The sequence below is a fragment of the Thermobia domestica genome, chromosome 6, assembly GCF_964235325.1.
Source record: "Thermobia domestica chromosome 6, izTheDome1.hap1.1, whole genome shotgun sequence".
In the NCBI taxonomy this organism is placed as follows: domain Eukaryota; kingdom Metazoa; phylum Arthropoda; class Insecta; order Zygentoma; family Lepismatidae; genus Thermobia; species Thermobia domestica.
Genome location: NC_137459.1, coordinates 246269582 through 246295031, shown reverse-complemented (window position 1 = coordinate 246295031; position 25450 = coordinate 246269582). Strand labels below are relative to the sequence as shown.

Genomic DNA, 25450 nt, shown 5'->3' with positions numbered 1-25450 from the left:
GTGTTTTTCTTCTTTTAAATATAATAAAACTTGTTACGAATTATATATAAAAACAACATTGATTGAAATACTTAATGATACAATATTTCGAAACTTTGTATTAATGTCAGCACATGCTTGTTTGTCATTTTCCTCCCCATACTTAATGGAACATTTAGATATGTAAACGAATCTTTCCATATGTAAAATAATGGTGAAAGTTAAGACATAGAACATAATTCTCGCCTGAGTACTAAAGTCAAAGTAGAACAAAAACAGCGTTTGCAGTGGATATGAATGTCATTATTATCTTAAATGCCCTATACATCACTAGAAGTATTTTCTGAAGTGCGCTTGTGTTAGCTCAGTGGTAAGCCGTTGGATTTCAAATCGTAAGGTTGAGAGTTCGATTCCCATCTGGGTTAATGCTTTTTTATGAAATTCTATTTTCCGCAATGCATAAAAATTATATAAAATAATTACATTAAAATACGTCAATTGTATATATATATAACATATAATCATTGCAGAACATAGTGATTATTATGTTTAAAATATAACAGGTGTTCACAGTACGTTGGTATTCTATATGTGAATGTTAAATACAAATTAAGAAAATAATATCGCAATAAATAAATTATGTAGTGTATTTATTTTCAGCTATTTGTCATATAGAGGTCACTTCTCAACATTCGTATTACAGCATGTCATTGATGTTCTTGAAAAATTATCCGAGGCATAAAAAGAGGGTATAAACAGAGAATCCAAAGTCGGAACGTTCGCAAGAAATTCATGAACCCCAAAGGTCACGTGAGCAGACTGGAATTGTCCTTATGAAGCATGCCACAGCAGAAGGTCTTTACACAGATTTTCAATTCAATACCTGATATATGCTTTTGCAATGTGGAAGTGGTGATGCCTTTGGTCGCTCTCTCTCACTGTCTCGCTCGCTCACTCTGTGTTTACATATATGAAAGTGGATGTATGTGTGTGTTTCAACATAATTCTGATATGTCTAGAGCAGTACAGAAGAGTCGGGATACATATCAAAAATGTTAGAAAGGGATCGATATTAGTATCGAATCCATAGTTTCGTGGTCGCTTAGCTAAACAGTTCTACTTTCCATTCAAGTCCAATTAAGCTCCCATTAGCACCCAGAGTGGTTACGTAGCGACATAAAAATATCGAAATCAACCGATATTAGAGTCGAAACGTAAGTTTTCAGTGCCGCATTTCCCATTAGTCCAGCTAGGCCCGTGCCTAGAGGGCAACATATTTGAAGAGCGCAAGTTTAATTTTTTTTCGTATGGAAAAGTTCAAAAAAGTCGAGAGCAAATATACTATTTCATGAGCAATCCTCTTTTACTATTCTAATATATTTAATGATAGCGTAAAAAATCTAAAAATAATTCAGAACATGTTTCCCATTTATTTTTTGTTACGTAGTTTTAGCTGTAGGATCTAGTGAGTGGTATTTAACTGCAATAAATTCACTAATTAAGCATATTCGAATTAAGTTTTATTTGTAAGTTAGAGATCAAGGGGCGGAGAAATATCTAGTTATTGGGGGAGTCGAGCTTCCAAATATTGCACTGTTCGCTAAATTAATTGCTAGAAATTTTAATGCCATTTAAGACCAAATTTAGTCCTAGCGGTGGCAGTATCCGTTTGCTTTCCTAGGAGGAATGAAAGGGGCTGACATCAAAATTATAAAAAAGACCGACATTAGTGTCGAATCTACAATTTTGGGGCTCTCTTAGATAAAGAGTGGCACTCCAGATGCCATGTAAGTTAAGCCGCCATTAACACCCTGAAGGAGTGTATGAAATTTGTGACATGTAGAAATAATTGAAAATGACCGTTAGTATACAATCCATATCTTTCGTGGTTCTCAAGTTCATTGGGAGCAGTTCTTCCAGTAGGAGTAAGATCCCCCAGCTCATCTAATAAGGAGAGTCGAAGGGAATGATTCTAAACGACCGATATTAGTAAAGATTCCATGGTTTCGTTATCACCGAGATAAATAGCAACACTTCTGAACGAACATGTCAGCTGGATTTGGAATTTACAAGGGCAGCATAGAAGGCATTGCTCGCACAGCTCTATGTATTTTAATGTTTCTGTATAAATGAATATTCCAACGTATTTCTGCAATGTCTGGGACAACCTTTACCAAACTTGGGGGACATATTACTTTCAATCTAAGAAGAAAATATTGTGGTAGTATGAAGTTATGGAAGTTGGGAGGTGTGACATGTAAAAATAATGTAAGACGACTGATCTTGGTGTTTTATCCATACTTTTCTCGGTCGTTGAGATATATAGTGATGCCCTCAATGGAGGTTACATCCAAATTCATCCCCACCTTCACAGGATGGTGGCCTGGGAGAGCTAAAAACAAAATCTAAAGAATTACTTAAATATTTGTCGAATTCATAGTTTTCAGGGTGAGAAAGCGTTTCTAATAACTTTGGAAGGTAATTTGTAACCACTTCAAGATGGGCTTTTTCATCATATCAATTTCTCACCTTAAGAAGAAATTACCATTTCAACTATGATATTAAGTCAACCTTCGCAATCGATGAAAAAATTATGTGGATGTATGTTTCGTCTTTAAAATGAAACAAGACATGTTAAAATCAAAGATGGAATGGGTCAAGGGGTCGGTTGGTAAGAAATGGGTCATGATTTGTGAGTGAGTCAGTGGATCGTGGGTCAAAAGGACGTGACCTACTGCGAAACACCACTCACGGTGACTCACACTGACCCGCCGGATGGCCACCCTTTTAGTCCAAAGATATTTCGTCCAGAGACATTTAATCCAAAGACATTTGGTCCAGGGACATTTGGTCCAAAGGACAATTCGTCCAAATGACATTTCGTCCAAAATACAATTGGTCCAAAGGATATTTCGTCCAAAAGACAATTGGTCCAAAGGACATTTCGTCCAAAAGACATTTGGTTCAAAGGACATTTCGTCCAAAAGACAATTGGTCCAAAGGACGTTTCGTCTAAAAGACAATTGATCCAAAGGACATTTCTTCCAGGGATGTTTAGTTGAAAGCACATTTCGTCTAAAGAACATTTGGTCCGGTAACGCTTGGGGGTCAAGGGTTTGTTTCTATTAGAAGAGTAAAAGTGATTCATATAACATTATGACTCAGTAGCTTCTTATTTCTAAAGGAAATTTGAAATAGAGATTTATTCCGCAATTTTCATTTCGATAGAACAAATAATGCTGAGATATTCAGAAAAACGTATACGCCTGAAAACAAAATGGCCGAACAACAGGAGTGAGGGAAAGGTTGCAGTGTGAAGTATGTTGCTGTAATAACTGGTAACATGACATCTAAAATTTTCATGTTGTGAATGAAACAGTTCTAAAATAAGTACCGGTAACTAAAATTAATGGAGTTTAAATTTGAGTAAGTTAAATATTATGTATTCAAACCCTTGTGTTAGAAAAGTGAAAAATGTGTCAAGTATCTTTGAAGAAATACTGAGAATAGAAAAATACACATGTGTGAAATATATTCTTAGTGTCCAAAGATAATACTCTTAAACAGTCACATTCTTGGCTGCAACATTGTGAAAAGTGACTGACAAATAAGATGAAAGTTGGAACATTTCGTAGAATATACGTATACGTATCCTTTCGTAGAATATACGTATCTTTTCAGGTTAACCACAAGTCTGGTTTCTATTCGTCGACTATTGATAGTGTGTAACTTCGGCAGACGTTTCTATATAATTAGTGAGTTGTATGACAAACCAGAATTGTTAACTTTTCTTGTATTTTTATTTCAGTGTTACTCCTAATGCAAATACAGCATATTATTTTGCTTTCATATTAATTTTCTCGGTACAGCACAGTACATTTAAGATATCCACTGCAAAGTCTCAAACCAAATAAAAGATTCACATGACCATGCGAAGGCAATGTTGTCCGCAAATGAAGAGGGAGTTTGCTCTTCAAAGGGTTGTTTATCATTTTGGGAGGTGACTTCCATAACCAACGAAGCTACAACTGTATTTCTGCGAAGCTAAAACTGTATTTTTGTAAAATTATTAATGAAAGCAAAGAAAGATGAAATTTAGTTTTCAGACGTTTACGTTTTTTCTGAATATCTCAGCAAATATTTGTTTTATCGGAAAGAAAATTGCGGAATAAATTTCTATTTCAAAATTTCCTTTAGAAATAAGAAGCTACTGACAAGTAACACTTCCCAAGTGTAACACTCCAATTTTGATAAAAATTTGGCAGGCAGATACTACACATAAAATAAATAAATACTTGAGTAGTAGAAAATGGATCGATCTGGAACAGACCTGGCTCATATTAGGCCAACTCATGAGCCCCTGGGAAATCGAGCACCTTGAACCTTCGACCCACGGTCTTTTACGACCTCCATTTTAGGGGTGTATTTGTTTCCTTTTATGAGCACTTTTTAGGGAGTGTACTCGTTCTCTTTTATGAGTACATTTTTAGGGGTGTATTCGTTCTCTTTTATGAGCATATTTTCCAACCCCTATTTTACCATAGCAGAAATTACATAAGATTACGAACACACAGCAGAGCAGAGAATACATAAGGTTCATTCCCTTTTATGAGTCCATTTTAGGGGTGTATTCGTTTCAACCCCTATTTGAACATAGCAGATAATACATAAGACTAGCAGGGGTGTATTCATTCCCTTTTATCAGCATTTTTTCAACCCCAGACAATGAATACCTATGTAACATAGCAAAGGGGGTGTACATAAGACTACGAACACACAACTGTATTCGTTCCACCCCTATTTAAACATAGCAAAACTAGTAAAAGAGTATGGCTTATTTTCCAACCCCTATTTTAACATAGCAGAAATTACATAAGACTACGAACACACAGCAGAGCAGATATGTATTCGTTCTCTTTTATGATCACTTTTTCCACCCTTATTTGAACATAGCAGATAATACATAAGACTACGTAACATAGCAGCGATGTATTCGTTTCCTTTTATGACTGTATTCGTTTTCTATTTTAACATACCATAGTAAGGGGTGTACTCGTTCCAACCCCTATAGCAAAGATTACAATCGAACACCCACGGTCCTTAGGGGTGGACATAGCAGTAGCACAGAGGGTGTATTCATTTTTTGAACATAGCAGAGATGTATTCGTTGAACATTATCCACCCTTTTGGCTATTTTTCAACCCCTATTTGAACATAACAGAGATTATTTTCTTTTACGGAGGTAGCAACCCCCGACCCTCTTCCTTTCTCATCCAGGGCTTGGGACCGGCAATGGCGGAGTTTAAAAAAATAACACCATCATCATACTCACATAAATGAATAAAGCATATTAGCATCAATAGTGGTAAGTGAGAATTTGTTTAAGAAATCGCGCAGTGAATAACCAGATGCACGACGTGCTAGATATAGAAAACAATAATGTCCACAAAATTGAGATAAATCACCTTGAATACGCCTATTATTCCATGTATAATAGAGACAGTTTCGTTTTAAAAACCTTATATGATGATGTATATAGGGAGGTATACCATAGCTATAGAACTACTCTCCCACACACATATTAGATATATAAACAGCAACCCAATGTTCACCAGGCTTATCACTAGAATCAGTGTTTATAATTATGGCGGCTGGAAATGTATGAATAAACAGCGGTAGCTCATCTGAGGCATACACACCAATAAAATGATCTTTAGGTAAATTTTGTTGTAGCGCCTTATAAAGTTCAATTGTATTTAACATTTTTTAATTAATGTATATTTTTCTCTGGAAATCAATTTCTAATTTTGAAGAGAATTCACCATAAATAATTGCTGTTACAGGAGATGACAGTGCTTCTTTAGAATGAACCTCTAAACGTACACTTCCTTGACGTTGTGGACTAGTATGAAATGCAGCACTTGGGCTAGAATCGGGAGTTAAATCAAACACAAGTAGAGTATAACCATTAGGATATTCGGCAAGTGAAATATCATTACCTTGATTAGAATAATAAATACCTGAACCTGTAAACAACGTAGAATATGCTTGTATATATAGCTTATTATCAAAATCAGGTTGTAATAGTTTGGATGGTACAGGCGATCCATCAACATACAGTGTAAAAAACTACATACTAAAATGTTGAAAATTGAACGGATTAGTTTGATAAGTACCATTGAAAGCAACATTAGTAACAAAACCAATAATAATACGTTTAGGCACTATGCCTGAAAACAGATCTGGAAGTGTACTATCCATAATTCCTTGTGGTAAATTTCTGTCTTCAACTGCACTTTTGTTAGAGGATATTTTATTCTAAATTTAGGATTCTGTAATACTTTCTTTTGTGCTATTTTAACTGCTGGTGATACATCAACATTTTCCACAAGCAATGTTGTATCTGTAATTACAACTTTTCCATCAGCATCAGCGTCACCCATTAGACAAAATGTAGGTTTAGCTGGAATTAGTTTAATACGCAGTTGTACACCATTCAGTAAAAAAAATTCCTGATTAAATATATCAGCATGAATATAACCCAATAATTCAAATGACTGACTTAAAGTAGTGAGAAGAAAACGTTGTTTAAATCCTACATTACCATCGGCCACACTGTCCATATGACCTGCAATATCTTTAAACCACATTGATGTTTGAGGATGCGTTGTTTTAGCATTAGCATTATAATTTAGTAGTTTCTGAATATATGATCGATATGGATATGTATGTGAAGAGTAGGAAATAAGTTGATAATTCAAATATAATTGCACATCACTGAACATTGCACTGAGAAAATAATTTACAGGACCAATTTTCTTATTGGCAGAAGTTAAACTAGAACCATCTGATTTAGTAATTTTACCTTTAATATATAACATTGTGTGCGGTAAGTCCATATAGTCATCCCCATGACCGGGGACAACAAATTCTATTGGTGCATTATCAGATATTGAAGCCACAGGTTTATATGGAACTATTTTATTACCAATAATACTGGTTTGAGTGGATAAACCAGCAAATAGATCTAATTCTGATTTCATACACTCACACTGCATTTTTTCTTAGTATTAATATTCACACATGGTAAAATTTACAATACCGTATTACGTCTACGAAAATGTAATTATACACATACACTGCCATATTGGAAATAAAGTGGATTACCTGTACTATCTCTTAAATCAATAATAATTTGATCAAATTGTTTACGTTGCACGGTGACATAATGAGGATTGTCAAAAATATGTACATTTTTAATACCATGCTTTGTAATATTTGTATTTACAATACGTAACAATGGAGCTATGGTGTCACCTACCATTTGTGGTTCTACATAATCACTGTAAATATACATAAGTGTAGGTAACGATTTCTGTAAATCAGGTGGATAACGAGCATGATGAACAACTGCAATATCTTCCTGTTGTATATGATCAAACCCTAGTATTCTGGCTAGTTCAGGAGATAGGCGTACTTCTATATGCTTCTCTTGATCTTTTATTACTGTATTAACCTCAATTCGTTTTATTGATGCTTTAACTTTTAATTGTAAATTTAATGTATCACTTTTATGATTAATTTGAGATAGAATATCATCAATATTATAATAGTGTCCTGGGAAGATTTTAGTTATGTTCCAGCTTTTTGTATTCATGATACGGTAATAAATATTATTTGTATATTTGGAAACATTCTGAAATGAACTTGTATAATGTACTTCAACAACAGCTGTTTCCCACACTCCCTTCTCCAGTACAATAGGATGATATAATTTAGTAGTATAACAAGCAAGAGTATTTTGAGGAAAATATTCCATAGAACTATTGCTAGGAAGTGTGAGATAAAAACTATCACTTTGCTCCATAATCAAAAAAATCTTTGGAACTTTTTGTCCGCTTCACACCACTAAAATGAACTTTCTTTCTCTTTCAGATCCTACCAACACCTGATTTATTTTGAGCTTTTTTTTAAATTTGTTTTAGCTTCTTGCCACCGATGTTGTAAAGAATCTTCAATAGGTCTATTATTATCTATTACATCTCCTGCTACATTAATTCTGTACGTATCAACACTTTAATAACAGTTTTTGCACCTTGTTTTAATAAAGGAAATACAGTGCGAAATAAACCTCCTAGAAAACTACCAATGCCATAACCTTCTTGATATGCTGTACCTTTATATACATCGTAACCACCTCCTGCTTGATTGCTGTAATAACGAAAATACGGGTTATTCATATTTCTTTCTATATACTCAAATATATCAATAGATTAGAATAGAATATTAGTATTATTGCTTATAAGTACGCCATTTGTTGATAGCTTTATGTTTACGTGGTGGAGGACCATCCTCTTCGTTCTCATCATCATCGTCCTCTTCCCCACCTTCTACTTATGTGAGTTTTCTAATATATTCTATTCGTTGAGGATTACCGATGTACTCTAACGGCATATTGGCTTTTGCTAATAATGTAGCAAAAGGTTTCCAACCGGCAACTGAAATATTTTTCTTACGACATCTAACAAAATCGGATACCAAATCCACTATATTTGCACCTGGAATTAATTTATTATTAATATTCACATTTCCATTATCATCCCATTGAATATTAGAATTTTGTTTCAATTTACGTAATAAAGGTCTTGCTTTACGTTTACAAATTTCAGGGAGAGTAGATATTATTTCATCATCCTCCTCCTCCTCTTTATCAACAGTAGTAGTAGTAGTTGTTGTTGTAACTGCTGCCGGTTTTTGAATTATATTTTTGTAAGACCTCTCTATATCGTACCCATTTTTCTTCTGCATTTAAACTTTTATTATTTAAAATTTCTTTCATTTCATCATCAAGATTAGATATCGTTTGATAATGATGTAATTTTTCCGGTGAGATTAAAATAAAGTGTTTTGCATAATTACTTAACTAAACTTGATAATATACCTCCTAAAATAGGTGCAACCAATGCAGTAAGAAAACCACTTTTCGTATAATTATTCGTTTTTTCTTTTGTTTTAATGACGGACCTTTTATCACCAAATATCTCAGTTTCTTTTTATATATTTTTTTTAAATTTGTTTATCTCTGTTTTATTTAATGGAACATTTCCCTGTAATACGTTATAGGAACATTCGCAAATAGAGCGAATTAAATCAGGATCTGCATTTTGTAAAATTGCCTTACATGCTTTCGGTTTTGACTTTGCTAAAAGTTTTAATAAATGTGCATTTTCCTTACTAATCCTTTTTTACGGCTATTAAAGCACAAATAGTTGTTAGAATATAAACCATATTGCAATTATTTTTTACAGACACATAAACATAATTAAAAGAATCTGTTGGAAAGATATTTGTTCGAACTCGCTTCTTATCAGGAGTATTATGTTTTAAATCAAAAAGTAAATAAGCATGTGCAATTCGAGTTGCAATTTTGTATTACATGGATACAATTGTGCCAGATAATTTGAGCTTGGTTTCTAGGATTTTTAAAACAAACAATATAATGACAATTTAACGAAATATCCCACATTCCTTTTTGTTGATGAAAAATATTCTGTGTTATAAATATTACACTTATATTTGTATGATGGCTACCCTTAGTAAAAATATCTACAATCCGATGGTCACACTCACGCATTAAATCATCAATAATTAGAAGATGTGGACCCTCGTGTGCTTTAAATTCATTATTTGAGGTAAACCTTCTTTAAACGTGCAGCCTGAAAGAGTATCATACAGCGGCTGCCATTCACCATAACACCATACAATATTTTTAAATAACTTACTATAATGTTCAAGAAATGTTTTAACATAATATGATTTTCCACAGCCTGTACGACCTGCTACCATACATGTAAAAGGAATTTTCCACTCCATATTTTTTCTCTCTCTATTACATATATATCACATTTATTTTAAATAACTTTTTTAACCATTTTGCTTTATTTTCTCCTTTACATAAAAACACAGCGTTTGTTGAAGAACAAATTTGATTTAATATACCTCGTGATGATGATAATTTAAATAAGCAACGAAAATTTACAGTGTTGTTAGAATTTAAAATATAAAATTCACCTTTTGAAATTATAAAATCTACAAGAAATAATTGTGACATGATTCACCTATAAAGGCTTTGAATTTTCTTTTTTTTTTTACAATAGAGTATGTTTTAAATCAAGAATTTTCACTTTTTCGAAAATCTAACCATTTCACATAGGCTCTATTATTTTTCTTCCGCAAAACTTTTTCAATCAAATACGTATGAGGATATTTGTTTTTCATTAATTCCTGTTCATAAAAACGTCCCTGTATAGATTGTTGCTTGCTATCTTTTAAGTGGTAGGTCGGTAGATTTGTCAGGAATACTTTAGCTATTTGAAAGATTTCAGTCGTCCAATTACGAGTAAAATTTCTTTGAAATTGCTTCTTCGCCTTACTTCTCCTAACATAATCATTCACTTTAAATTTTGGTTTTCCTTTAAAAGGAAGCAATTTTTTTACAATACACGGTTGATAATAAAACCTGTTTATGTTTTTTGGCTACATCTGCAGGTCTCATTTTGATAGTGCTATGTTTAGTATGATTATATTATTTTAGTAATTCTGGTAATATATCAACCGATTTACAATTACCTTGTAAAGTAAAGCGTTTCCACATTAAATTGCGAATTTTTTTGTTAAATCTTTCGACAATACTAGCTTTTATTTCAGTATATGTAGAATAATGCTTAATATTATATTTTTTCATTAATTGAGTAAAGTATGTGTTGTAGAATTCTTTGCCTCTATCCGTCTGAAGATAATTAGGACTTATCTGATTTTGCTTTAAAATCGACTCAAAAGCTTTGGCTACATGTTCACCAGTTTTTTGTTTCACAGGCACCGCCCATGCTTTTTTACTAAATGTATCTATGACACTTAATATATATTTATAATTTTTATTAATTTTTGCTAGACCTTTTAATTTTCCACTATTCATTTCTACAAGATCTGCCTGCATTAAATCGTGAATACCTTTGGTAATAACAAGAATTCTAGCATAGTGTTTTCTAGCAGATTTATGTAATTTATTTACAATATTTTTTTCTTTCATCCTGATAAGACATCACTTCTATGTACTTCTCCTAAAATATTATTTACATATTTTACATTGATTATCTTTTTCCATAATCTTATAATGACCCCATGGTAAAGTATGAACATTACAATCTAATATATAACGTTTATCATCATGAGGGTCTAACGCTACTTTTTTCCTTTATAAAAGAGAACGAATACAGCCCTAAAAATGTACTCATAAAAGAGAACGAGTACACTCCCTAAAAAGTGCTCATAAAAGGGAACAAATACACCCCTAAAATGGAGGTCGTAAAAGACCGTGGTTCGACGGTTCAAGGTGCTCGATTTCCCAAGGGCTCCTGAGTTGGCCTAATATGAGCCAGGTCTGTTCCAGATCGATCCATTTTCTACTACTTGTTTTTTATTTTCTGCGAAAATCGGTTTTAGGGGGCAAAAGCCCCCATCCAAAATTTTGAAAGTTGTTGTCCGAAAGGCAAGAAGAAGTGGACCGAAGTGAATGAAATTGTGTACAGATTTGTAGACGAAAAATGAAGGAATACGGGTTTCGTATTTTCCTGAAAAGAAAAAACTGTTGAGCGGACCGAGGCGTTGAGTGGCGGAAGGTGTGGACCGAAACGAATGATATTGTATGTAAATATTGGATATGTAAATATTGGATATGTAAATATTGGATACGTAAAATAAGGCCTTTCGTGTTTCACAAGTGTCTCCATCTGATTTCTTCAAATTTGGCAGATCAACAACAAGCACAAACAGTATAGTGTATTTTATAGCATTTCAGGAGGCACCTTTAACCCTTACAATGTTTTTTCCGCATAAACAATAACACGTGTCGATTAATTTCCTGTTTGCTGTTGATGTGCCCAATTTGAAGCAAAACGGATAGGGACACTTGAGAAACACGAAAGGCCTTATTTTACATAGGGTCTTTAAAATATCAACCCACAATTTCATTTGCTTTGGTCCACTACTTCCTGCGCTATTACGGTAATATTTACTTTTGTTTCGGAGGCGGCCTGGGCCCCAACACTGTTTTTCCGCACAAATTAAAACACGTTTCGTTAATTGTCTTGCGATTGTCCCTATACGAAGTTTCGTTGCAATTCTACATATTCTTTAAGAACTTCCGACGTATAATTATTTGCACTTCTGACATTTCGTAATCAACGGTTTAAAGGGTCCGTGCTATACACAACCGCTTTTTTTCAACAAAATACGAAACCTAATTACCTCAATTTACGTCTACTATATCTGATCAAAGTTTCATTCAATTCTGTGCACCACTTCTTGCATTTTAGGCCTCAAATTTCAAAATTTTGCGTGGGGTATTTTGTCCCTTAGAACCGTTATTCCGCAGAAAATAAATTCGCATTCGTTTATTTTTTGCGTATTGTCCCCACACAATGTGTCGTTCCAATTCTTCATGTCTTTTAAGCACTTCTGACATACTGTTATTAGCACTTTTGATATTTCACGATCACCCAAACCTTTTTCTTTTTTTTTTCAGGAAAATACGAAACCCGTATTCCCTCATCTTACGTCTACAATATCTCTTTATAATTTCATTCACTTTGGTTCATTTTTTCTGACCTTTCGGGCCTCAAGTTTCAAACTTTTGGGTGGGGGCTTTTGCCCCCTAAAACCGTTCTTCCGCAGAAAATGAAAAAAACCGTATTTATTTATTTTTTGCGTATTGTCCCTACTCGAAGTTTCGTTGCAATTCTTCATGTCCTTTACACACATCTGACATACTGTTATTAGTACTTTTGGTATTTCGTAATCAAAATTTTGGAGGGGTCTGTGCCCCACGTAACCATTTTTTCAGGAAAATACGAAAAAAGTATTCCCTCATTTTACGTCTGCAATATCTGTGCACAATTTCGTTCACTTCGGTCCACTTCTTCTTGCCTTTCGGGCGTCAACTTACAAAATTTTGAGTAGGGGCTTTTGCCCCCCTAAAACCACTTTTCCGCAGAAAACACGTATTCGTTTATTTTATTAAGTATCTACCTGCCAATTTTTTTCAAAATTGGAGTGTTACACTCGGGAAGTACTACTTGTCATAGTGTTATATGCATCACTTTTACTCTTCTAATAGAAACAAACCCTTGACCCCCAAGCGTTACCGGACCAAATGTTCTTTGGACGAAATGTGCTTTGAACTAAACATCCCTGGACGAAATGTCCCTTGGACCAATTGTCTTCTGGACGAAATGTTCTTTGGACCAATTGTCTTTTGGGCGAAATGTCCTTTGGACGAAATATTATTTGGACCAAATGTCTTTTGGATGAAATGTCCTTTGAATCAATTGTGTTTTGGACGAAATGTCCTTTGGACCAAATGTCTTTGGACGAAATGTCTTTTGGGCGAAATGTCCTTTGGACAAATTGTCTTTTGGACCAATTGTGTTTTGGACGAAATGTCCTTTGGACCAAATGTCTTTTGGACGAAATGTGCTTCCGACCAATTATCTTTTGGACAAAATGTTCTTTGGACAACTTGCCCTTTGGACCGAATGTCCCTAGACCAAATGTGTTTGGACTAAATGTCTCTGGACGAAACGTCCTTTGGACGAGATGTCTTTGGACGAAACGACCCCCAACCACCCACCGTCCCATTCTATTCAGTGCATTGTAGACAGCATCTTCTGAACACTGGTGAGCTTGTCTACGTTTTACTTTCAAGATTTCCATTTTTCTTCTTTTTTCATTTGTTTCTAATGAAAAATTTCAGGCATTTTGGATTTTGATATTTGCAATTGTAAGAGTGGCAATAGCAATAGGAGTTCAATTTTGAGATACAGCTTGTGAGCTTTTAGAGGAGCTAACTGCTGGAAAAAAAATTTGAATCACCTGTAATATATGAATTATTATACGAAGTATAAAAAATTGAAAGTAACTATGTCTGCGTGATCATCACGGTCAAATTGCAAAGTCAAATGAAATGACATTTGGTATATAATCAGGTCCCAATCCCAACTGGGAAGTTATCATACGCGTATCACTTTCATTATAACACATGTCCTTAGTAGGGAGTAGGGGTACGAATTTTTGCGAAAAATTGAGTATCTTACAAGCCATTCAACTTAGAGAGCTGAGTATATAACTCTTTATTAAAAATAAACAGAACGTGTCCTGGCATTTTTAAAAATGTCTTTTATGAGCGGGGGGATTTTCTATATATTGGAAATTGGTAGTGGGTTGATTTGTAAAAATTATCGAAAACGATTGATATTAGTTGAGAAACCAATTGAGGAATGAAAACTACAGTCTTTCGCATTTTATAACCACTGCTTTCTATTATAATAATTGGTGAAGCTGGTGTTTAATATATGGATCGTTCAGAGCATAAGGGAATCAAGTCATCTAGTTGTGAGAAAATTGACATAAAATTTGTATTCCAAGCTTAATTTCATGGGCATTTTAAATTAGTACGGCATGCTTAATTTTATGGAAAACTAGTTTTTCTTTTTTTACGTTGGTCTACTTTATGTTGATATGACACTTTCAAATTTCATCCTGTTTTCTACTGAAATGTATGTATAAGACAAGAAAGAAATAATTATATATGATAAATTTAAATTCATCTTAATTTGGAAGATGAGAAACACTTTACCATTGTATATCGTAAAGGTCAAATCCACCGGTATTGTAACAGAGCGGTGCTTGAGCGGTTGACGGTAGGAATTCAAACACCGATAAGTGATAATTTTAGTCTTGTTTTATTTCCAGTGTAACCTCTTAAGTCAATGGAGAGAAGGACGTGGATCATGGGTCAGAGTTGATGACCATGAGTTTTGGTGGGTCGGAGTTGGTCACAATGGTTCAGAGTGGTTCATAGTAGGTTGTGGGTCTATTTTGTATTCTACCATTAATTTCATAATTCACAATCAACCTGTCCTTTAGCTTAAAGACACAATAATGGAACGTAGAATTTAATATTAGTGATGTAATAAATCCATAATCGGGCGCTTCTTGTTTTACCTTGGTGCATTATACTTTTGCTTGGTAAGACAAGTGTATCTCTTATGGGTAGTTTCACAGTTTCACATTTCTAGAGGTGGCCACGGAGTTTTAAATGAAGGATTTATTACCATCTTGAACGCTCGCTATTTTGCACAAGTTAGCATAAAGACTCGAGACTCTTAACATTTTTTTTTAATTTTAGCAATACTTTTAAATGACATACTACTTGATTCCCCTTGCCATTTTCAAATTATGAATTGCACCCCTCCTGAGACCCTCCGGGGAACCTTGGGGCAAATCTTTTTCCTCGACACGAGGTACCTTTGAAATTATAAAATACATGTTTTCCTATTTTGACATCTGTTTTATCGTTTCAGACTTTTATTAGTGCCAACGGGCTTCATGGATACCATGCTTCTTTATTCCCTTAGTTTTCAGATACAAGCCCCCTTGCCGTAAGCGTCAGTGGACCACCGATGCGCAACTGGCGACCTTTCGCCAAAAGTTGGTGATCCCGCAGCTACGATCCGTGGTGACCCCACTCCCGTCTTGAAAATTATACCACCAACGGCAGACTCGACGAAACGCCAACGAAGCACAAAATTCCTCCCCCAAAATATGTTAAATTGCCCATATTCCTGATTTGTTTATATTCGGGTGTGTAGAAAACACTAGGGAAAAAAGCAACTATCCCGAGGTGGGCGCGAACCTTCAACTTTAAGTTTACTTGCTGCATATTCTTCGGACTTCGACACGGAAACGATGAAGAAAATCTTTCTTGTAGAAGGATAAATTATTGAGGTCTTAATTTAGCCAATCAAACAAATCCCTCTGTCTCGAGTTCTGTGATATGGTACTGTGAACCGTTTCGAGATTTATTGCTTTCTGGTGGGGTACTATCTATGTGCAAAATCTGACAAGTAAACCTTACGTTTGGGTGAATCGAGTTGCTGACTGAGACACATATGAGAAAGTAGTACTAAATGTGGTCAGTATTTCAGTGAAGTTTTAGGTGCGAAGCTCCAGGGGTTTAGGAGATACAGCTACCAGAACATCACATGGAAGTACAGAATAGTCTTCATACAGTTGGAGGTAAAAGCCCTGTAAGACCTCTTGTAACGACAAAAGGTGAATAACAAATATATGGGTACATATTAGGACTAGGGGGAAGTCATATAGTAATGGTATACCTGACGGCGGCCATCTTGAAATCCGCCATTTTGAATTAAGATTAAGTTTTTAAAATAGGAATAGGGTGATGTAATACATGATTTAAGGCACAAATTTAATCAGAAGAACAATGGTGACGTTAATTTTGATTTACGCGCAATTGGTAAAAAGTTACAGGGAAATTAAATATTGTTGCTGTATATGTATTAGTCCTTTACCCCACCTTGTAAATTTTGTGTTAATGATAATAATTAAATAACAAGCAGATGGATAAATATTTCTTGCTCCCTTTGTTTCTTTTTTAAATAGTCCAGCCAGTCACGTCATAAAGCACGTCAATCTGATTGCGTTTTCCACACCATACGTTTCCCCTTTCACCTTGGCACAAAAAATGTACATTCTCATGTATACACCCTTCCTATCAGCGTTGAGTTGATTTTGAGTTTAATGTCCTTTTCAGTAGCGAGGCTATATGAGACAGGACCCACTGATTAAGTTGGAATCCGAACCATAAAAGCTCTCGCCGGGAATCGAACGCAGGTCTCCCACGCCAAAGGCATGTACACTATCCGCTTAGCCACGAAGGAGCTCTTCCTATTAGCGTATTCGTCTCCAAAATACTAGGTTTCTTTACTGCCACGTGTTTATAGCCAAGTGCTCCGAGGGCACCCGGAAATGTATATTGTTCTTGCCACTCTGCCTTTGCTCTTTGAATATTACACACACCTCCGGAAACAATCAATTTTCAGATTTCGCAATAATTGCATCCATTACACTTGTAGTAGTCATAGACACAGTACTTTGAGCCACAACAGAATCCCCTGACATTCAGACCTGGAATCCCGGATCACTCACGTAAAGCAAGAAAACCCGCATCTTTTCGTCATTACGTAGTGCACTACCCCAAATTTCCGTTGATTCTCCTAAAAAATGTTGTGCTAACTACTCTACGTTTTCTTTCATGAACCTATGTTTTTTGTAATCTCCATTTGCAACATTTCTATGCAATTTTTAAGTTTTTCTACGTAGCAAAACAATCATATACTCTGTCATATTTAACACGGACTCACCTATTTAGCTTGCTCCATAAATTTGGAGAAGTTACTAGCATCACCGAGGAGTCTTTGATTTTTATTGATATCAAACGCGGAGTAGTTACTCGGCTCGAGAATAGAGGTGTGGTTACTTCAAAAGGGCGGGGCTTCTCCGAGGTCAGCCGAGATGACTAGTGCTCAGTTCTCTTTTTATTGATACCAATGCGAGTAACTACTTCAAAATTGGGCGTAATGAGTAACTTCTCCGTTTTATTGATATCACCCATTGTCAACTATAATTTTGGAGAATAAACGAACTACCACGAAAGAAAGCAACGAGACACTGATGAATTCTACACAACTAGCCCCTTTGTTTCCTTCTCCGTTTTCTTAACAAGTAGCACGCTTTGGCTTCGTGTAGGTGCCACGAAAGTAATCCATCTGATTCCTAAGCAACTCGATGTACTCGAGTTTGTTTTGGGTTACGATAATTTATGACACCATTCAGACGCCTGATGCTTTTGATTCCCTTATAGAGGAGAAAAGAGGGTGCTAAAAGTCGCACATAATAAGGCAGTGGAACGTGAAAGAAAAAAAGAAACAGAAAACATACTGCGTTCCTTCTGTCGAATAAGAAAGGGTCTATCTTGAAGTAAATTTCAAAACAAATTACAAACTTCCCATGCTTTATTCTTACGATGATTGCAAAGATTGCAAAGGTATGTAGCCACGGGGGAAAAGGGGGCTCTGTCTTTCCGAACTATTTCCAGCTCCAAAATGAGGTTCGTCTGGTATATGTTTAATAAACTTATTTAACAGTTAATGCAAATGAAGGATTTTATAATAAAATATGAAAAATTTTAAAAAATTCAATCATCATCAATACGATTTCTATACCTAATTGAATCAACTAAAATTAATCATATGCTTTATATTCTCATTTCCCTAACTGAGTGCACTGTGAACTCACTACTATATTATTGCATAATAATATCGGAGTTAATATTTTTTTCGATTTTTTTCCTCTTTAGTATTTTAAACTACATAAACACAAAGTCAGATAAACAGACTGCTATAAACAGCATTTATTTTCTTATGAATAGCTTATTGATTCATCTTTTACACTCCGGTTTTAACTTCAGTACTGTCACGATCCGTCTTTTGATAAGGAAGCATTGTGAAAATATAATATGCGCATAGTATGTATGTATGTATGGTGAGTTAAAATGCTCTCATGTTGTGAAAGAGGTAATGTGTTCTGCTTTTAATATGTGAAAAGCTTGCCTCCCCCTGAAAGTAATGTTCTCCTAGAACAACTTGCTGGCTACACCCCTGATTATCCTGTAATAAAAGTTGTGAGTTCTATTTTCAAATCGAAACAAAATCCACTGGAAATTAGACGCGGGACTCAACGCTCGTTTTACTAATTGTTTTATATGGAAACCTGTCAAAGCGTCTATCATGACAACCAGTTGACATAGAAAGATGTAGTTTTCACGTATTTGTTCGTAATTCTTTTCTCTACTTGGTAAAGTGAGCAGTTAATGTGCCAGTACAATATTTCTAAGTAGCGCCTCTGAAATTGTCAGCATTTGCAGTAGCGCGAGAAGTCAGCGTGCAGAACTGCTTGTCGCGAACTGTCAACACCGCTCAATGCCAATTGGACGACGTGTGAAGCCAACTCAAGGCCATGTCGTTTCTCATCTGAAATCTGCAATAACTTTTCATATGCCGCATTTTTCAAATTCCTGTTTTTATAATCTTCAATCTTTACCTTCCACAGTTCAGGTAAATTTCGATAAAGGTCAATAAATTCTCGCCAGAATTCTTGATTTCCTATTCATTAACGCCATAGCGCAAGAAATATGCGTCTGTACACTAGGCTTCCTACTCGGAAATAAAGCTCGTGTTTGCAGAAACATGCCCATACAAGGTCGACGTGTTTGCGCAAACATCATGTTCGTGTAAACAATTTTCGAACGAGTTCGATGTGGAAAATGTTTGCACAAACGTTTGCGCAAACAGTTCATACATCGCCACACACAGTCAAACTGTTTGCACAAACAGCCTTGTTTGCGCAAACCGTGGACCGTATGTGGGCCTCGTAAAGTAAAAAGCTTGTGAGATGAATGTAGGGGCGTCGAATTCTACTTCACCCTGGGCGCCAAAATCTCTAGCTACGGCTCTGGTGGTACTTGAACATTTCTGAAGTTTCACAGGAAGTTGTTGTGACTAATATGCAGTGCTTAAAAAAACTTTCTTGGAACATTTTAGTAAGAAGCTTAAACTTAGCAATATTGACGGCCAGCGGAGATAATGACATAGCGACTAAACAATCTACTTCTTGAGTTTCAGAAGATAAGAATTCAAGTGCTAGTGTGAAAACAGTGTCACAAGATGAAGTTTCAGAAGATCGTGATCCAGTCAAAAGTTGTGAAAAGGCAAAGACATTTCTGGCAGTAGGTCTAGGTCCCTTTCAACAGCAATTGAAAACAAACCCCAATAAAAATGGCCGCCGGTTCCGATCTGAGTGGAGACGAACCAAATAGTTAACGACAACAGAATATATTTGGAAGCATTTCTAGATAGTATTCTGTATTTTGCTCGCCAATGTGTTCCTCTTAGAGGTCATAGAGAAAAAACGAAAGTGAAAATAAAGGTAATTGACTAGAACTCTTACTGCGAAAACCCAACGACAATGACGTGATTTTTCGGTACTATGTTAACAAAGAGAAAACTTTTAGATACGTTAGTCCCGGATACCAAAATCAATTTCTAGATTTAGTGTGTGAGTATGTGCTGGGAAAAATAATTGCTCGTGTGAAGACTGCAGGTATATACAGTGTCATCATGGATGAAACTCAAGATTTGAAGCAACATGAACAAGTATCAATTGTTTTGAGATACTGTGATGAAACATTAAACGTTCACGAAAGTTTTATCGGGTTTTCCAAGACAGAAAAAAAACACGGCGAAAGATTGTCCAAAGTGTTAACAAATGTGTTAATATCACTAGGTCTGAGCGTAGATAACATCCGAGACAGTAGCGTACGCAAGAATTTACTTCGAGGTGGTCCAAACTCAATATGAAAGTATTTTATACAAAAATTCCTAAAATTGACCCTAAAATTCGATTAAATTTACAAAAAAAGTCGAAATTTCGGGGGGAGGGAATCCGGCCCCCGACGACCCACACCTGCGTACGTCCTGATCCGAAGAGAATCTTACGATTGTGCAGCCGCTATGCGTGGTCAGTACTCGCATTGCAAAGAGGATCAGGTACGTAAACGATTTAGCCAATGTAACATGCAGTCCTTATTTGTATTTAAAAAATTTATATAATAGTATATTTATACTTTTTCATTAATTTACATATCAAAATGGAAATCGTTTTCTTTAGTTTCATATATTATTCATATTATTGATTAACTCAGAATCGTATTTATTTTTATTTCATAAGGATTCATAATATTCAAGTTTTATATCGAGGATGTAACAGATATTAGATTTCGTATATAGAGAAATTGACTCTAGTGAGTTAAAGATTTTTTTTTTTTTTTTTTTTTGGTCAGGCTTGTAAAAGAAAACTACGCTCGAAAGGTCAGTCACCTATGCTTGGTCAGCCTTGCCAACTATATTGTGAGTTGAAACTAAAAATTACTGCTTTATTTCTGTTAAGCCGCTATAAAAATACTATATAGAATTTTAAAAACTATAAAACCTGACTTGTAACACTACCGAAAAGGTGAAAAAAGATGGATATTTATCCATTGTCAAAATTTAACACATATATATCAAAACAAAAGGACAAAGACGTGTAGACAAGAGATAGCTACCGATTTCGCAAAAATTCTAGCTGGCGTAGCGAATCTATCAAAGCTGACTGTGAATTAGTTCCAGGTTTACCAAATCAAGCAGTTCGTAATATCAAATAATAATCATAATTAAAATATGTAAGAATTATTGTTTAAAAGTAAATTATGTCTTGGAAAGCTACGCGTACCCTTATTGTTTGTTTACCTCTTCCGTCCTTCCGTATGTCGTATCATAAAACTTTATTTCAGCCGCAAAAGAGAGGAAAAAAGTACTATCTGGTATTGGAGTAGGTGGAGTTTTGGCTTTCTGCTGGGATCAGACAGGGACTGGTAATCCTTATCCTAAAAAATTGATTCAAGTAAAGTTAATAAAGGATGACAACTCTATACCACATACATATATCGTATCAAAGATATGTATATACTTGTAAGTAAAGTAGTTCTATGTTTAATTACATTCTATAATTAATAATTTATAAAATTGTCACCCGGAAGCAGAAAACTCCGAAATATTATGGTTGTCAGCGGTGTTTTGAATTCTTTCCGCTAGAGGGCACCAGTGACTAAACAAATATAAAAAAGAAAATGACAGGTGGTGAGAAAAATATTAACCGGCCTATTTTAAATATAAAATGTAAAGGTTATAATATGACACTATAAGATATTTGGTATGTAATGAAAGGCCAAAGTATGCAGATTTTAATATTTAATTCGAAACGAGGTAAAAATCTATAATGAGTAAACTATTTAAGTATAAAGTCAATGTAAATAAAAAATAGGCAAACTTCCTCCCAAAGTTTCGTTAGCAGGTAGATACACAATAAAAAAGGTTCTCTCTATTAAAAAGGCAGTAGCAGTAATGCAAAACACAACTTGTGCGTCAAACCCCTTTTACAAAACCGAAAATCCAAAAACAAGGCAGTTGGTTAAATCAAGTCTGTGCAGTTGCTGCTCGTGTAACAATAGTTGTTTCAGCATGAACACTATAAATTCACTAAAGCTAGTTGTAATTAACGAGAGGTGAATATATCTATATTTAAGTTGAGTTTAATTAAACACGAAAAGTTGCATTATTAGTGTTTAAAATAAGTTAAATAAACTGTTTGAATGTTCAAAACAATTTTAATTCAAACCTTATGGATTCTGAAATCCAAACTAACAATGCTGTAAACAAAATAAAACATCTTGGGTATGCAGCAACAAACAACTAAGAAAATTATATTTAAAAAACTGCAATTAAAACAAAGTTTCAAATGATTGAAAGTAGTGGCATTAAAGTTATAATCAGGCACCAAGGACTTGATATACGCCTGGATGCTACAAAAACCGTTCTAAGAAAAAAATTAGTAGCAAAAAAGAAGAAACACCAGAATCGGGATAAAACGCTGTGGGGGAACAAACATACTTACCTGAGAATTAAAGAAAATGAATTGTGCACTGGATATAAATATATGTTACTAAGTGTAAACTAGTGATAAAAAAATCAAAATAATTCTTTCGGTTCAACGGTGTGCATATGGTATATTGATATAAATTGAGTGCTTTGATTTAAGTGATGAATTGTTGTGTTAAAAATAAAAGTGTTTATTAAACAACATGGAGTTACCACCTTCCCTAACAGGACTTTGGCTGGTATGGTAAGTACCAGAATAATTTGTTTGTTTCTTGCAGATTTGCTGGATTCCATGTTTTTCAATATCAGATGTTCAAAACTATTAAGGTAATCACACACCTATTCTTTGATAAACTAAAGTAGGAAATAATTGATGCACAAGTGCACGTATCAAAGAAGTCCGAAAGGGGCTACAGGACTTTAAATAAGGAACTCACACTTACAGGAATTGCCTTATAAAAATTATATTAAGATTTTTTTTTTATTTTGGCTCTACAGACTTGAATTTATTTTGTCCCAAATGTTTTCCAAAACATAATTGATATAAAAGTGAAATATGCGTAAAAAATGTGTTTACATATAATACTTGAAAAGTTGTAGAGTTCAAGGGGTGAGATAATTTTATAAAAATAACGTTTAGATTTAAAAAAATAGAGATTCTTTCCTTTTTATTAGTAAATTCATTAGAATAATTAGAATTGATGGTATTGACTAGGCTGAAAAGCAAAAAGATAAATGAAAAGCTTAGAGATTTAAAACAAGCACAAAGTATGTCATTCTTAAAAGTAGGAAATCAGGGAAATGGAATTCAAGTAAGAGACGAAAACATAGAAGTAGATAACAAAACAGATAAAATAGGACACACAACTAGGAATTCATCAGATCCAGTGTTGCAATTCTTGATGCAAATGCAGCAAGAATTAAATAACAAAATTAATAAATCCCAGCAAAAATTAAACAGTAGGATAAATAAATCCCAACAAAAGTTACAGCGTGAACTAAAAACAAAAATAGAAAAGGTGCAAAAGTTAGGCTCTAAACTAGCACAAACTCACCAGGAGGTAAATAGCAAAATTAGTGTATTGTCTAGTAAGCTAAAAGATACAAATGAAGAGCTGAGAAATACAAAAGGGGATTTAAAACATTCACAGAAAAAGCTTGAATCTAGGCTAAGTAGGTCATTACAAAGCACAGAGCAACAACTACATAACGATATAGAAAACACCGTACAACAATTAAATGTAACAGTAAACCAAGTTTCTGAAAATTTAATCTAGACAGCTAGAAATTTAAAAGTTAGAAATGATCTGGGAAATAAGATAGGATCTTTAGAAGAGCAAGGTCATGTTAAAAGAAATCGGGCAGAAGTAGAGACAAAATTAAGTGACAATTTCTGTACACGCAAATGTAACAGATGAATTAAGAAACACTATCGAGAGTGTAGATTCGAAAATAACAGGAAAAGTAGAAGTCATAGACAGAATAGTAGAAGTAGAAGTAGAATGATTTCTGTCAGACTAAATATCATTGAGTCAAATCGCGTAGAAGTCTCCTAACACACTAGCATTCCACCAAGACAAGTTATGGCCTCATGTTCGCGTACTATTCCTAACAAAACAATTTCGCCAAGCATAGTACCACCTGCATCCTCTGTTTCGCCACTCGATAATCAGACAGCACAGTTGTCAACAGTCATGAATCCTTTTAATCATCGCGATCTAAGCCTACCAAATTATCAGTGTACAGAGGACAAAGCACAAACGTATAACTTTTTGCTAGACTTAGACAATTACTTCGCACTAACAGGTGTACCTAATGAAGCATGTTTTTCATTCATTAGTAGAACGTTAAAAGGGCCAGGACTTTCGTGGTTCAAAGTCATGCATCAGAAAATTGTTACGTATGAAGAATTTGTAATTAAATTTAGGGAAACCTACTTAAGTCAAGAACGATTGGCTACACTGAAAGCTAATTTGTTAACAGTTTAATCCAACAATAAGGTCCATAAACATCTTTATGACTTTTTGTTGAACATTCTACATCAAAATTCAATTTTGAATCCTCCTGTATACAAATCCTGCTTATTAAAACTCTTACCGAAAAAAACTTCCAGTATATATATTTAAAACCTTAGTGGCCTCAAAACCAATCTCTTACAGGTTTACTCGCAATTGTAAACAAAGTACAGGCAACTCATTACAACCGAAATAGATTTCCTCCTCGTAAAAATATGAATACGTTGCAAGTGTCCTCTGAGAGGGTAGACACACATCTTCGTAGGAATAATAAAAGAAATGTCCCTTATATACGAGGACAGCAACAAAGAAACAATAAAGGCAACAGTAATAAAAACCCAAATTCAGGTCATAACGGGAAAAGGAAAAGAGGTCAATCACCTCATAATGAGCGCTACCCTTCATCTAAAAATCAACAAAACCACAAGGGACCGCACGGCTCTAGAAGGGGAAATAACAACAGTACACGAAATGAAAATAAAAATCAAAACAACTACATTCCGGAGTAACAAATACAACTGCTAAAAACCTATCATAATAGCGAAGAACAAGATTACCATACTAACCAAAATGCACCCAGTGTAACAGGTGGTCCTCACTATAACAACTGATGCTTTCCAGGACATACAGCGAAGAAGTTGGATGTGGTACTTGTAAATAAAACCTCTGATATCCAACAGACAAATAAAACCCTGTGTGTGCTCGCAAACAATAGTCCTGAGTTGGCAGACAATAATAAAACATATGTTAAAAATATTAAGAATAATGAAAATAAATGTGTAAAATGTGAAAAATAAACATTACTAAAAATTTTAAAGGTAATACTAGAAACATTATTTCATTGCTATTGAAAGACGGTAGAAAGGTAAAATTAGAGAGGAAAACATTTAATGAGGCAAATGGAATTTTTAATAATCTTCTAAATAAAAAAAAACTACCCAGTTGTACAAAAGAAATGTAGTAGTTTTACCAGAGATAAATATAAATATTTATGCTCAATCT

The 25450-nt window shown here is 34.5% G+C and overlaps 1 protein-coding gene across 1 annotated transcript in view; it reads right to left on the bottom strand.

Annotated features, from left to right (window-relative positions):
* Positions 1–21351, bottom strand: part of LOC145688461 (uncharacterized) — a 239993-nt gene extending 218642 nt beyond the window's left edge. Inside the window, exon 1 of the mRNA XM_081762724.1 lies at positions 21246–21351. The gene's annotated coding sequence lies outside the window, so the exon portion shown is untranslated. The remainder of the gene's footprint in view (positions 1–21245) is intronic.
* Positions 21352–25450: the final 4099 nt, after the last annotated feature.